The 15,584-nt window shown below is 34.8% G+C and overlaps 1 long non-coding RNA gene across 2 annotated transcripts in view; it reads left to right on the top strand.

The window, feature by feature from the left end:
- The first annotated feature begins 250 nt into the window (after positions 1-250).
- Positions 251-15,584, top strand: part of LOC118679990 (uncharacterized) — a 102,486-nt gene continuing 87,152 nt past the window's right edge. For both annotated transcript variants that reach the window (XR_004975517.2, XR_011398089.1), the window contains exons 1-2: positions 251-722; positions 879-1,107. This is a non-coding gene — a long non-coding RNA (uncharacterized lncRNA). The remainder of the gene's footprint in view (positions 723-878; positions 1,108-15,584) is intronic.

Raw genomic sequence — 15,584 nt, 5'->3', positions numbered from 1 at the left:
AAATAGTTCCACCTACCTATTGGCCTATTTTAAAGGTCCTGTATCATGTGATGTTGATCAATTGTTGTAGAACATGCAATAATTTGTATTGCTGAATTAATTTAAAGTCAGAATCTTTTTTATATGTACTTCAGATAGACTAATTAAAATAATAAACTGAAAAGGGGAATGAAGACAATACATACATTTTCCACTATCACAGAACGAATTGTCATTATGAAATTTTATAATTAATTCACTGAAAAAATTAGAAAAAACATACACAAATCTATTTATTAATACAAGTTTTCCAACCCACTAAAAGCGTCGAATAATGCTACTTATAGCCGCCAATATTGTTTAAGCCAACTAACCAAGCGTAAATATTATACACAAGCGTCTCCATTGCAGTCCCAGCGGGAGTATACGCCAACTCCTCAAGCGGTTTTAGTCAAAATACAGTGGGGTGCTAGAGGGTGAAGCGCGAAGTGCGGCGCAGCTGCGACAGCAACTGAAATATGCGTGAATGCACTTTGTGCGGGTACTTACAATCGATTCCCTGGGTGCCGATGCGAGTGCAAGTGGAGCGAGCACTGCAAAAGGATTGCAGTTAAGTGGCTGAGCTGCTGAAAAGTAGCAAATGGCATTGAAGAAACAGCAGCAACAACAAAGCATTGACAAAAGGTTGAACATAAACTATAGAAATAGCAAATCGTTGCCACTTTTACTGCTGCCACTCTCTTGTAAGTGTGTGTGTGTGCACCATAATGTTGATTTTATTTTGTGTGCTGCTACATGTTGTTGTTATTATACATATATTTATCCATGCCCGTCTGTCTGTCCATCTGTATCATACCAACCAGTCGCTGAGTTTTTGATATCGATCTAAAATTTCGCAGACGTTATTTTCTCCGCAAGAAGCTGCTAACTTGTCGGAACAGCCAATATCGGAACACCATATGATATATCTGCCATAGAAATTGATCAACCAAAGTCAAGTTCTTGTATGGAAAACTGTTTTATTTGGCAAGATATTTTCACGAAATTTTGTATGGATTTTTGTCCAAGGCGAATATTATAGCAAATATGTATTGTAGCTGCATTTCAGGCTGACCGATCAAAACCAAGGTAAATACCCTTTTATACATTTTTACATATACTGTAAGAAATGCACTTGAGCAGGGTATTATAGCTTCGGTGCAGAAGAAGTTAATGGTTATTTTGTTTTAGTTGTGTATTTGCTTATATTACTCTTTCGTCCTTTTGGTCGCTCGCCTAGCGGTTTCCTCAGCGCTGAAATGCGCGTTTGCTCGAAAAAGTCATGCTGTTCAGGCGATAGTGCCACCCGCTCACGCACACACACACTGATACATTGTTTCTATATGCTGTGGCGTGCATATGTGAAGCTTGCACTAAAATACACATATACGTACTCATATAGATATATAAACGCATAAAATGTAAAGGTCTCAATTATTCTCCCAGCGGGATTTTTTCCTTTTAATACAAAGTTTTATCATCACCAAGAAGCTCATAAAATATGTTTTCATCTTCCTGTACAGCAGTAGCAGCCACAGCAGCAGGAGCAGCAGCGCCACCGCCGGAGTCGCATCGCCATATTTTCTTTCCGCGCATCATTTGCCCTCAGCATCACCGGCAGCTATAGCTGCTGCTTAAGCATCTACTGCTTGGCAGTTTTCTGGTATCTACCGCCGCTCTCTTTTCTGCTCCTACGCTTCTACGCCTCTTTATACGCTTTGTGCTATTTTCGTTGCTTCAGTTTCGACGTCCTGCGGATGCTCAAAGCAGCAGATTTTCTTTTTCGGTTAATGTAATTTTTTTTCACTTTTTTTTTTGTAGATACATTTTCTTGTCCTGTTTTCTGCTGTTTGTGCTTTTTTCGGCAGATTTCTCCCCCACGCCTTTATCGTTGTCGCTCATTCACTTGTTTGTTACTACAGCTCATTCGTTTAAGTCATTTTACAGCAATTTTGCTTATAGCCAATTTAGTGGTTGCACAGTTATACCAAAGCCAATGTTGCCAGCAATCGCCAACGGGGGCTGCCACGAGCCATTTAAGCTGGTGCTGCTTGCAGCTTCTTTCAATATACTTACCTGAGCTGATGCAATTTTCTTTGTTAGCGTTTGGTGTGTTCGGTATTTTGTTTTTGTGGTTGACATATACCATAAAAACAACGGCTAAGCTATTGCTCCTCAGTGTAAATATATTTACTTTAGCATAAGGTGGAAAAACTACAAAACAAAGATATTAGCAATAGAATGAGGAAATTTTGTAGTTTCCAAAGAACCGATATTAAAGATGAATTTCTTAGAGCTTAAAAGTTAAAATTATTAGTTTTTATTGTTCTGATAACTAGCTCATTGACCACGAATGTAAACAGACCACTATTGAAAATGGTATTCTTGCGTAACTTTCAAGGATCAAAGCCGGGGAAACAGCTTCTGGTGTTGGCGAAACTTTATAATAAACTAAGCGATGTACTGCATTGGCTTCATCTATTTTAGGCACGAGGATACACAGTTATTAGGAAAGATCTTCTGAATTTCATTAAGATTTCTTACATATTGACTAATAGATGGAGGCTAACGGAAGTATTAATACAATTTCACAAATTTTTGGCACAAGGAATGCTATCACCACAAAAATATAATACTAGACCTCTCAGATTAACCAATAGAGATAAAAAATCTGCCATGTGCGCTGGGGTCCACATATTTTGTGTGAAAATATATATTCCGATTTCGCCGTTTTTTGGATGTAAGATGAAATACCTTGACACCACGCCATTGCACTTTTAGCAGTTTTCAACATAACCGTTATTTTTTTCAGCAAGTTTGTTTGCCTTGGCTTTGGCGGTACATTAAACACTTAAGGGGATTTTTAGCCCACAAGTGTCTTTCGCTACAGAGATATCGTGTACCAAATTACTGTTTTGTATGTTAATTTAGTATAATTTTAACTTACATTAATCTATAATGTAGAAGTTATTTTGATAACAAACCATATAGGAAGAAATGGATTAATAAGTATTACAAACTTAAACCTGTCAATATCGTTCAGTTAATCAAAGTAAAACCCCACATGGTGTGTATGGATCCAGCTTCCCTAGTTCTAAATATCGGGTGGGTTTTTTCGAGGTATAGAACTTTAAGTTGGCACTACTGTTGAAGATGGCAATTTATCATGAATAGACTTACGCCTGAACAACGCCTGCAAATAGTGCAATTTTATTTCGAAAATAATGGTTCTGTGAGGAATACGTATCGCGCACTACATTCATTGTTCAACAAACAAAACTGCCGTATTTGAAGTGAAACTAATCATCAAGTGTTAGGTGCGCTTTATGGGCTGGTGGAATCATTGGTCCTTACTTCTTCTTCAAAGATGATGAGATCCAGAACTTTACAGTTAATGGTGATCGGTATAGAGCCATGATTACTAACAACCATGATGTCCAGGAGGTGTGGTTCCAACAAGACGGCGCAACATGTCACACAGCTCGTGCCACAATCGATTTATTGAATGACACCTTTGGGGACCGCCTAATTTCACGTTTTAGATCTGTGAATTGGCCTCCAAGATCTTGTGATTTAACACCGCTAGACTACTTTCTGTGGGGTTATGTAAAGTCATTAGTCTATGCACATAAGCCACAAACGCTTAACCATTTGGAAGACAACATTCGCCGTGTTATTGCCGATATACGGTCACAAATGTTGGAAAAAGTCATCAAAAATTGGATGTCCAGATTGGACTACATCCGAGTCAGCCGTGGCGGTCATAGGCCAGAAACATTTAAAATGTAATGCCACAAGATTATCTTTCGGATAAATAAAATTCATGTCAATTGAATAATCCATCGTTGTTTTATTGCAATTTAAAGTTCTATACCTCTAAAAAAACACCCGTTACAATCAATACAATACCAGCTGGTGGTACTGAGGAAGATGAGCTATCTGCGTTGTGAAAATCAAACAGAACTAGATCTGAATTTGTAGATGATAATCTTAGCACTAAGGAGCGACTATTTGAAAAACACTTGCTGATGTTATGTACTCGACTCAATTAGCACAGACGATTTTATCGTTTCAGTGAAGAAATTGGCTTAACAAATGGTATAACAGGTCCTGAGATATGGATTTACATCTAAAGATAAGCAGTGCCACGCCCATTACCCAGTTTTGATACCAGCTTATATAAAGGCTTATTTATATGTTGAGTTATTGCACTTTTAGTAGTTTTCAGCATCACCTTTATATGGGGAGAGGGTGTACTTAACATCCGATTTCACTACTTTTTACACTGTCGGAAAAGGTGTTGAGAAGAATTTCTGAACAATTTTGGCTGACGTAGCAGAAGTGGTTTGGGAGATATGTACATTAAATCTATTAGGGGGCGAAGCCACGCCCTTTTTCAAAATTTTCAAAACCACAGATTTCGAAGTGTCAACATCGCCATTTTGACATTTCAAAAGAGCGATCTGAGCTACTAACATCTAGACTCAAAGATAAAATTCATTATTGCAAGGTACAATACAAAAATAAAATTTCATGGTGATCGCGAAAAAAGATATTCTTAAATTTTTTAGCTCTTAAAAGGGTATAGTTCACTATAAGAACTTCAATTATAATAAAACTGGAGCCCTCTAGGTGCAACGCTGAAGAATGGATATTGTTTATGGACTGCTGTAAGCAAAGTTTAAAGTATGTTTTACTAGACATTGATTATTAACATGAAGCTGTGCTCTGTGCTTTGCCTCCAATGCATCCCCTGAAGAAATATGTTAATTGGTTTGTATTTTGTATATCATTCAATAAAGTTTCCCGGTTTAGGTAATGAAAAGCTATTAGATGGTTTGATGATGATGAAAATTACTCGTAGCATTAAAAAATTAAGTATCAAGCTTTTGTGAGCACCGATTGTACTTGAAATCAATCTTATTTTAAGCGGCACCAAAATCATTGTGGGCCTATGTAATATCTGGAGATATTATGAAATTAAACATCCAATGAGAACAGTACATCTAAATTAAAGGTTAGGATTCTTCGAGATACAATACATACTGTCTTAACTGTTCTTGTATTTTGGGGTTATTGTTCGTAAATATTTCGGCGAATATTTCTCACGTACATCCTTGTGGTACAGTTATGATAATTGACTGGGAAAGTCTAGTTCGTTATATGCATCTCAAATCGTTCACGATATTACTTTATAAAGTTCACTTATTTATATTCGAATCCATCTGATCAATATTAGTGGTCTAGTGTCACTAATTTCCCACTTTCACCTTTTTCAGAAAGTGTATAAATCGAAATCTTCAGGGTATAAAACTTGAACGGATTTTTGTTCTGCTATGTGTTATGTTAAGGCAAAAAACATTAACTTTGCAAAATTCATAAACAAACCGAATAAATAATGTCATGCAATTGCCTACCTTGCGACCTCCGGGATGACAATGTCCTGAAGGCAGTTTGTCAAAGAGTCAACTATATGGCTGGCAAATAAAACGGGCGCGTAGTAAAAACGGCACACTATGCACCACAGCGCATAATTCACCCACTTAATTTATTATTTATTTAAGTAAATTTTCATAGAAGAGCACAAAGCGTATATTTCGCTACCGCCTTATAGCTCTCACAGATTTTATGGCGTACAAAACAGCTCGTAGAATGGCAATAGCAACAAAATCAGCTCCTAGGGGGTAATGGGTTCCCGTATGCTGGGACAAGTTGTTTGCTTTTGTTATTTGTAAATTGACAATTTGTTACGGCGCTACCGTGTCTTCTGCTCACCAAGTTTTCCGCTCACTTGCATACACGTCCCCACCGACGTATTAACAGCTCCGGTTTATGTATTTTTTAATATGCGTGATTGTGCATTTGTGTATGTGCGAGTGTTTCAAATGAAGTGGCATTTTTTATGTTACTCATAGCCAGTTTGCTCTCAACTGCTGGAAAGTGTGGTAGTGTGAGCGTTTTTTTGTTGTTGTGTTGTGCGATATTTGCGGCTATTTTTCAAATTTTTAGAGTTTTCTTGTAAGTGTTTTTCTTTCCGTGTTATCTCTGGTAAGTTGTGCGTGTTTCGCACTGCGTTCTCACATCTTTGCTATTCGCTATTCGCCGTTAGGCACTTTTTGCATATTTAATCAATCATTTGGAAGGTAAACAGAATTTATTATCACTGAAAGTTGTTGTCTCTTTTCAGTCAGCTGTTTGCACAGATTTTATTATTATTGGATTGTTTTCCTGCTCTTGCTGTATCTAAACATTTCCGCAGAGACACATTTTCCTTGAAGTTTTCTTTATATTTGGGAACCGCATGCGTTTTTCGTGAAGTTAATAAGTGAAGGTATGGAGAAAGAAAATTGGTTGTGGTTATTTGAAGCTTAAATGCTTGTCATTTTTTTCAGTTGGCGCAAATATTTTTGAGCTTTTTGTTTGTTTCATGTTTGGTTTTTATTGCGTTAATGAGATAGACACTATTTTATATAGGTATTTAATTTGGTGGCAGGAAGTTTGCTAGAACTTTTAAGTAAATAAAATTTTATTTCGGCAGGGAATATGTTACTTTTGCCTGTTTGTTTGTACACTGTTATAATATATTTTATACATTTCTCAAAATTCAATGAATGATACGTTACATATCATCAACTGATCAGAACGTTGTAACTTTTTTAGTACGAACCAAGAAATAAGACTACCAATCCAAAGTATACTGTACAAAATTAAAGAAATTGAAAATATTCATCTAGGCAAATTTGCTTTAGGAAAATTGATTTCTATATAACTTTGGCATCTTAAAATAGTATATCATTCTTTATCTAATCTCATCTACGGTTGTTTGTATCACCTAAAACGAATTGAAATAGATACAGAGTTATAATCAGAACCTTTGCCACGCCCACAAAGTGCTATTATTAGAAAACCTATTGTATAAAAGCTCATAATTAAGCACTTAATTGAGATATAAAACTGTAATTAGGTACAGAGGATTGCAACAGGTAAACATTTTGGAAAAATGGGCGTGATCCGCCCTAAAATAGGTTTGATGTATATATCTCTTAATCCACAAAAGATACAATAACCAAACTCGCTAAGGCCAAAACCTTTAAAGACTTTTACTGACAGAGCAAAAATGGCTGAAATCGGAATAACTCCGCCCTCTAACCATTTAACGGTTTTGATAAAAACTACTTAAAGCACGGTAAATCAATTACTAAGTGCTTCAAATAATATTTCTACATTACTGATATTTCTACATTACAGTGTGAAAATAGGCGAAATCAGACAAAAACCACGTCTACCCACATAACAGAATTTAAAATTCCATTAGATACTTCACTTTCGGTTTTCTTTGCTAAATTCGTTTGTCTAACTGTACGAGTATATATGAACTTATCACTCAGTTTTTGAGATAATGTTAATGTTAATGTTAATGTTATTGGAAATGTTAAGGTCAATGTTAAAGTTAAGGTTAATGTTAATGTTAATGTTAATGTTAATGTTAATGTTAATGTTAATGTTAATGTTAATGTTATTGTTAATGTTAATGTTACTATTAATGTTAATGTTAATGTTAATGTTGTTGGTAATGTTAATGTTGTTGGTAATGTTAATGTTAATGCTAACGTTAATGTTAAGGTTAAGGTTAAGGTTAATGTTAATTTTAAGGTTAAGGTTAATGTTAATGTTAAGGTTAATGTTAATTTTAATGTTAATGTTAATGTTAATGTTGATGTTAATGTTAATGTTAATGTTGTTGGTAATGTTAATGTTAATGTTAATGTTGTTGGTAATGCTAACGTTAATGTTAATATTAATGTTAATGTTAATGTTAAGGTTAAGGTTAATGTTAATGTTAATGTTAATGTTAATGTTATTGTTAATGTTAATGTTAATGTTAATGTTAATGTTAATGTTGATGTTAATGTTAGTGTTAATGTTGTTGGCAATGTTAATGTTGTTGGTAATGATAATGTTAATGTTAATGCTAACGTTAATGTTAATATTAATGTTAATATTAATGTTGATGTTAATGTTAAGGTTAAGGTTAATGTTAATGTTAATGCTAACGTTAATGCTAATGTTAATATTATTGTTAATGTTAATGTTAAGGTTAATGTTAATGTTAATGTTAATGTTAATGTTAAAGTTAATGTTAATGTTAATGTTAATGTTAATGTTAAGGTTAATGTTAATGTTAATGTTAATGTCAATGTTAATGTTAATGTTAGTGTTAATGTTAATGTTAATGCTAATGTTAATGTTAATGGTTATACTAATGTTAATGTAAATGTTAAGGTTATAAAAATAAGATGTTCATATACTTCCTAGCATTTTGTCGCATCGTTTAGAGTTTTGAGCTTTGACGACATTGACCACCTCAGGTGCTCTCCTTATGCATGTCAGTCAGTCGGGAAAGTAATAAAACTGTAGTTTAATGTTGCTGTACCCTACCGGCGTTTTTTGTAGTAGATGTGGTTTTTTTTGCCCTTAAACTTTGCTTACTTTTATTGTAGCATGCAACTTTGCTTGGCCTTCGGTTCGTATCTAATTTTCATTTATGAGTTTTATTAAAAGGCGTTACAAATTTTATTTATAATCAAGAGTACACTCCCGCTTGGTAGCTGCGGTGTGTCAGTGTTGCCATATTGTAATATTTTAAACTAAAAAGTTGAAACTTATAAGTGTCGCCTTTTGTTGAAAGTTTTCCCTAGCTACTTTCACAACAAAAAAATATACAAATATACAGACATGCATGCGGAGCACTTAAATGGCGGTGTGTGTATGGTGAGAGTGCATTGTACTGCATGCATCTTTCACACCAGCCCAGCCGTTTGTATAAAATACGAGCATTTCATTGCTAGCGCCTTGGCTGCTTCGGCTGGTGTGCAACAAAAAACTTCCGTGCAACCACACATTTGCTTTGCAAAAGTTTTCTCAATGTTAGCAAAAAACTTTGGCCTTGCATGGCATGACACGGCACGCTTTTGTGGCACGACTTAGAATAGTATTGGTGCGACATATGCAGCTTTTATCCTGTTACTACACGTAATACTGCTGCTGCCGTTGCTCCTCGCCGGGTTGTCGTACTCGTTGCCGACATTCCTACACAGCTCGGAGCCGGCCGTTATTGTGGCTGTGTTCTGGTTTTGCTTTGCAACTAGAGTTATTGGCATTTAACAACACATCGGAAGGAAACAATATGACAACAAAACTAACAACGGCAGCGCCAGTCACTAACAATGCAGCACTCGGCTTTCTCACTAACCCGACTAGCTGCCGTACGCTTTTTATGCTCCCGCTCTTCCGCCTTTCGTTCAGCAGCAGCTTAGGAAGTGATAAACATGTAGTGCTTTTTCTTCCTTCCTGTTTTTTTTTTTTGCAACGCTTTATTTCTTTTTTTTTGCTTTGATTGTCCTGTGTACACTTTGCGTTTCCACGCTGGCTTTTGCTTGGCTTAATTTAAAAAGTTTTAACCCTTTGCATCACTTCATCATTGCGCTCCTCCTTTCCTACGCCAATTTTATATTTCATGAGCGTTTGTGTGTGTGTAAAAGTGGTGCACAAAATCAAATTTTTCTCATCTCACATTCCAGTTCACGCCTTTGTTGCTCCTCTTTGTGTTCCATAACTTTAGATAATTGTCAAATTAATATCACTCGTACACACTGGCGTACTCAAGTGGAGGGCTTCACTCTTCTAACGGCTTAGTTTTCAATGCAACGACACTTTGGCTTAAAATTGGTATTTAATATTGAATGTAAAGAGTGAACATGATCTTTTGGAAAATAGCCTAATTTCGATATATCCATGCTTTTCAATTCTAATCGATGTACAACTAATCAACCACACGGTCAAAATTTCTAGTTTAATTTTTTCTAAATAAGTGGAGTACTGAAGAATACTGCATAGGATATGTTCACCAAACATGTTATAACGAAGTCAGTTTAGAAGTGACCGAACATTTCACACAAGACTCAAAGGGATATTTTTAGGTTTGTGCAAATCTCGGTATGGGGGTGAGATCAAGGTCTAGACCGATTTCAAACCAATAGCAGAGCAAGGTGACCTCTGCATTTCATTAAAATTCTCACAAGCTTACCTATATTTTCGATTAAATTTCACCCATTGACGCTGAGGATCTAATAATTGGTGTCTGGAGCATTGAAAACTTATGGTGCAAATACGACCATTTATAATGGAAAGATGCCACACTCTGATGGAACTATTTGTGCAAAATTTTTGTTCCGAAACCTTCGTTGCTGCTTGATTTATATATCGCAAAGTGAAAAAACTGATGGAATTTCAGATTTTATTATATGGGAAGTAGGCATGATTTGTAATATTTGTAACATTTGTCATCTACCAAATTTGAGATTTCAAACAAAAGTGAGTGCTGCCAGTCCCATTTTCAGTGTTTTGCACCGACTCATAGCTCCAGTAACTTTACTGATATCTTTAATGAGTTATCGCACTTTTACTAGTTTTCTATATAACTGTTATTGGTTTGTAAGATACATATATACTTTAAACCTATTGGAAGGCGTGGCCACGGCCACAGTTGTTGCCATTGAAAACTATTCTGTTGTTTTTTACTTTTTTACCTCACTGTTACACTTGTGGCCAAAATGCTTCAGCATGAATCTACACACACTTGTAGCAACACTGTGCTTTCCGTATACCTTGTGCCTTGGACGGTTAACACGTTTCGTGTTAAAAATCTTTGATGGGATTTGTGTCTTCTGATAAAAAAGTGTTAAAAGATTAAATTGTGTATTGGGGTTAAGTGTTGTTGGCAGCAACGGACAGGGCGAGAGTCAACCAGTCAACAAACGGAAGAACTAGTGCAAGAGCAACGAATGAGCTTAGGGAAAAAACACGTTGGAAGAATAAAGCGACAATCGAGAAGAACGAAATGAGCAAATGGCCGAGTGACGATGGAAAGGAAAATTTAAATCGGGCGAGATTTGTAGAGAAGTCCACAAGCAGCTGTACACATGTGCGCTTGCCGCTGTGTTAGAATGAAACGTTTCAGTCACAGCAGCATTTCAGGCGCTACTCAGCACACATACGAGTACATAGAAATCAGAAATTGCATTCGAGGGGATGCTTTGTGTCCTTCATTTTAGATGTGTTTGTAGAAAAACTTAAATTGGAGACAAAAAATGAAGAACAAAAGAAGTTGTCCAAAATTATTTAACAGAAATTGCGCTCAATGCGTGGTATGAGCATATGTCTTCGTTTAAACTTTATTGCAACCTTTTCGCCATTCACTCTATTTTGCAGCGAGTCATTAGGGTGACTTATTGTGCTAATTTTTAAGCATTAAGTTGCGGCTAAGATGACATCCGAACTCACACACATGTCTAAAAAAATGTGTCATAAACAAGTCGCTATCTACCTGTAAGCATTTGTACGTGGGTGTTTGTATGTATATTTTTGTCTGTAATCCTGATATTCCACATACATTAGCAATATCAACACAAGTAAATGCTGCTGCCGCAGCCGCAGCCATTCTTCGCTCAGCGCCGTACAATTACTATTATCGACTAGCTGAACCAACAGTAGCAACAAAATCAACAAACAATAGCCATAAAAGCAGCAGCTATAATGTCTGTAATGGCAAAAAGGTAAATAGCACATTGACAACATTGTTGACAACCCTACGGTTTGCTGTTGTTGCAAAGTGGCAGTTTATTTGTCAAGGAATGCGGTAAAGTCAGCAGGCTATAAGTGAGACCGCTTTCCCACATACACAGTTACATATACATGTAATCTAGGTAATATATACACATTTGTAAGCATGTGCAAATTTAGTAATATACATGTGTATGTGTATATCGCTGTACGTGTAAAATTGGTTTTGTTTACCATGTAGGTACCTCTCAGGGGAGTGATGTATTTGGTTGTCGTAGATCTACTAAAAATAAGCATGATTTTTAAGGTGATAGTTGCAAAAAAAGGCAACTAGTTTTAAGGTGTCTAATCTCCAGCGTATTTAGTTTTCTGTATTTTCTGAATAGGGTATAAGTATTAAGTTTCCCACGAAGTTTGTAACATCCAGAAGGAAACGTGGAGACTCTATAAACTGAACAATCGGAATCAAGTACTTGTATGGGAAACTCTATTATTTGACGCGCAACCGAAGTTAACAGGTTTTCTTGTTTTAATTGAATTACGCATGGGAAGATTGGTTAGAAGAGCGTTATAAATAAGCACCCCGTTTCAGATTTCCATGAGCTTGTTGGAATATTCCGGACTTACGATGAATATTTATCTTAAAGACTTGTTCGGAATAGATACACATGCTTTCGTACTTTACTTTTTAAATACGCTTACTCTATCTTTTTAAATACAAATGTTAGGTTGTATTAACATGATATTTTTGGAGCTGAAATCGGTAAGTGCAAGAACAGAACTAGGAAAAAGAAGGAAGGCGAAAGTTCCTGGGACTTAAAAAATCTGTCATAATTTAAAATTTTAACAATTATTACAAAAACAATGATGGAACTTAATTCAGTAGAATGAAGTTTGGTTCGCTTAACTCAATACAGAGCACCAACTTATCTTAGAATAAATGTTTTCTTTATGTTGAAAGTTATAGGACTCAAGCGTTTACACTTCTTACCACACTCTTTGATCCGACTGTAACATATATTTGGAATATGGAAAGAATTCATTATGTAAATAAATTAATTTTAAAGTAATTTATTCACAGCTGTCACATATTTTAATCAATATCCGATCAATTGCACTTATCTGAAAGCGTGTAATGCATTTGCAAACGAGTCACGTACAAGCAGGTGACAAATGCAACTGAACATTGCACACGTGCTTTTGCAAATACTCAGTGCTGGGGCACATATGTGTACAGTTCTGCGAGTGAGTGCCCATCTACACATGTGCAGTTAGTGCGACCGCAGCGGTTGACATTTGCCGGGCCACATTGCGGCTTTTGTCTTTGACAACAGGGCACATAATTACATAAACGTGTGTGTAAATACCGCTAAGTAGATGTATGAGCCACAATTGCCACAAACAATTGAATTAGAGTTTAACTTACCATACTCCCATTGCAGGGTAGTTCCAAAATTGTTTGATTTGATTTGATTTGCTTAGATTTTATTTGATTTGATTTGATTGAAAATTATGTTATTAGGAACAACCCGTTACGTTTCTCAACCCTAAGTCTAAATATTTGTATGTGTTATGACTTTGAAATTTCATTTGTGTTGCAATATATGTGAGTGTGCATTTGTTTTATTGGTGTATCCAACTTCAGCTTTGCATTTAAATTACTCAACTTAGCACAGTACAATCGCCGAAATCCAACACAAATAGTCGTTTTCCTTTTTCACCTCCGTCGTGTTTCTGTTTCCAATTAACAGCTCCGTATATGAAATTCGCATTTTAATTAAATGATTTTACGTAATTTAATGAGTAAACAAATCAACCTTTCGTAAATAATAACGACACGTAAGCACATATTTATTTATATACAAACAACATGATATACCTGGAGTGGAGCTAACATCTCATCAAAAAAATTGTACGTGTATGTTTGAATGTATGTGTGTAGTTCTAATTAATTTTGCTCACTAATCGCGAGCTGAATTCCGTTCATTGCCTATAATTCATTCAATTTGCATAATATTTTATTATAATTAATTAAATTTTGTTATAATTCTGCAGTCTAGAGTTGTGTGTCCCGAATGGGCGCACTCTACTCTCGAGTATATTCATTGGTTATGATTTCCAGAACCAGAATAAATTTACAACTAGTAATGACAATTTGTAAGATCCCGAAATCACTATTTTACACATTTTGGCAAAATCTAATCATTAGCATATTATTTAAAACGTGGTAATGATTAATTGTGTTAACACTGTTTAGTGAAATAATAATTTGCACGTCATTATTTGCACACGACTTCTTGCTAATTTGTATTTTATGCAAATACTACATTTCAAATTTCAATGTTAATACTTTAATTTAATATTTATTTAGGGAGTGTTGGTTGCATTACACTCCACACACTGGTTGGAAGAAAAATGAGTGAATATTTATGTTATAGTAATAATTTATGTGTGAGATATTCCCCGGAATATTATGTGTCAAAGTCCAGTATTTGTACTTACTTACTTATTATTACTTACTATTATTATCACTTATTACTTGGTGTCATTATCTTTCCTATGATTTCTACGCTTTATTTTTCATAAAAATTGGGTTACAGCTGGTTTGTTTAAATTTTGCAGTTTCCTTCTGGTCGTTTCTTTTTTGTAACTATTTACTTATTTGGGGTAAATCAAGGGATTTCCTTTATATAGTTTCCATCTGCATTATTCGCTGTAAAGATGAATTTGGTTAGTATGAATAGAGCTAAATATATGTATTTAAATACTAGAAGAAAGGTAATGAAACCAATAACAACATCTCAGTATTTTATATTGTATATATAGAACATTCATTCTTCAATATAAAATACTGAGGTGTTGGTATTGGTTTCATTACCTTTCTTCTAGTATTTTATTAATAAATCGTTATATCGTTATTTAGGGTTTGGTGCTCCGGCAATCTAATATATTTGTATTGACATGTTTTTTTGCGTGAGTAGTAAGCTATGTAAACTTAAACTCCGTCAAAAGTCAGGTATTATTCAGAAAATATCGGATCTGTTGAGCCGGATAGTTATATCACATATAAAGAGACTTGATAAAAAGCACAGATATCATTAATAATATTATATCTTATTTTCTAGTGTATCAAATTAGAAATCGAATAATGCTTATTCTAACTAGTAGAATCTTCTAAGATTGGTTAACCCAACAAATGCTTACACAGAAAGCATATTGACAGAAATTAGACTCAAGCTTTTCCATATTTCTGCTCAAGGTTTTACAATATTTTATACCAGCAAAAACTGTACTATGTTTCGAAGGCTTCACGTCTGGAACGAAAATCTGTTAGGTACGTCAATATTATTTTTATACCCTGAAGAGACCAACAGGAAACGTTGGAGACCTTATAAAGTATATAATTATATATATATAATGAGTTAATGTAGCCACGTCTGTTTGTCTGACTGATGGAAAACTTCTTTATTTGTGGACGCATCTTTATGATATTTGGCTTAGATTTCCGAAGAAATTGTACAAATCAAAAAACTGGAGCATTAGTTGCCATACAAATTGACCAATTTAAATCAAGTCCTTGTATAGAAATTTTTATTATCTAAGGTATTCCTACAATGATCAAAATCAAGAAAAAAATCCTTTTGAACACATTTATGCTATAAAAAATGCAGGTAGGGTAATATGGCTTCGGTGCAGGCGAAGATTGCGTTTTTTTTGTTCTGTACAGGGTTGCAAATAATGCATTAAAAAGATCAACATTAAAATAAATTTATTTTTGGAATCCCAAATAGGGGACAAAAAAAATTTTGAATTCCGCATACCGGATTAAAAAATAAAAAAAATTTAATACCACATACCAGATGAAACAATAAAAACAAATTTTTTTAATTAATAAAAACCGGATAGAAAGGTAAAAAAGAACAATTTTAATCTCAAGCATATAA

This window comes from Bactrocera oleae, chromosome 2, assembly GCF_042242935.1.
Source record: "Bactrocera oleae isolate idBacOlea1 chromosome 2, idBacOlea1, whole genome shotgun sequence".
Taxonomy (NCBI): domain Eukaryota; kingdom Metazoa; phylum Arthropoda; class Insecta; order Diptera; family Tephritidae; genus Bactrocera; species Bactrocera oleae.
This window is presented reverse-complemented; position numbering and strand designations above follow the sequence as displayed.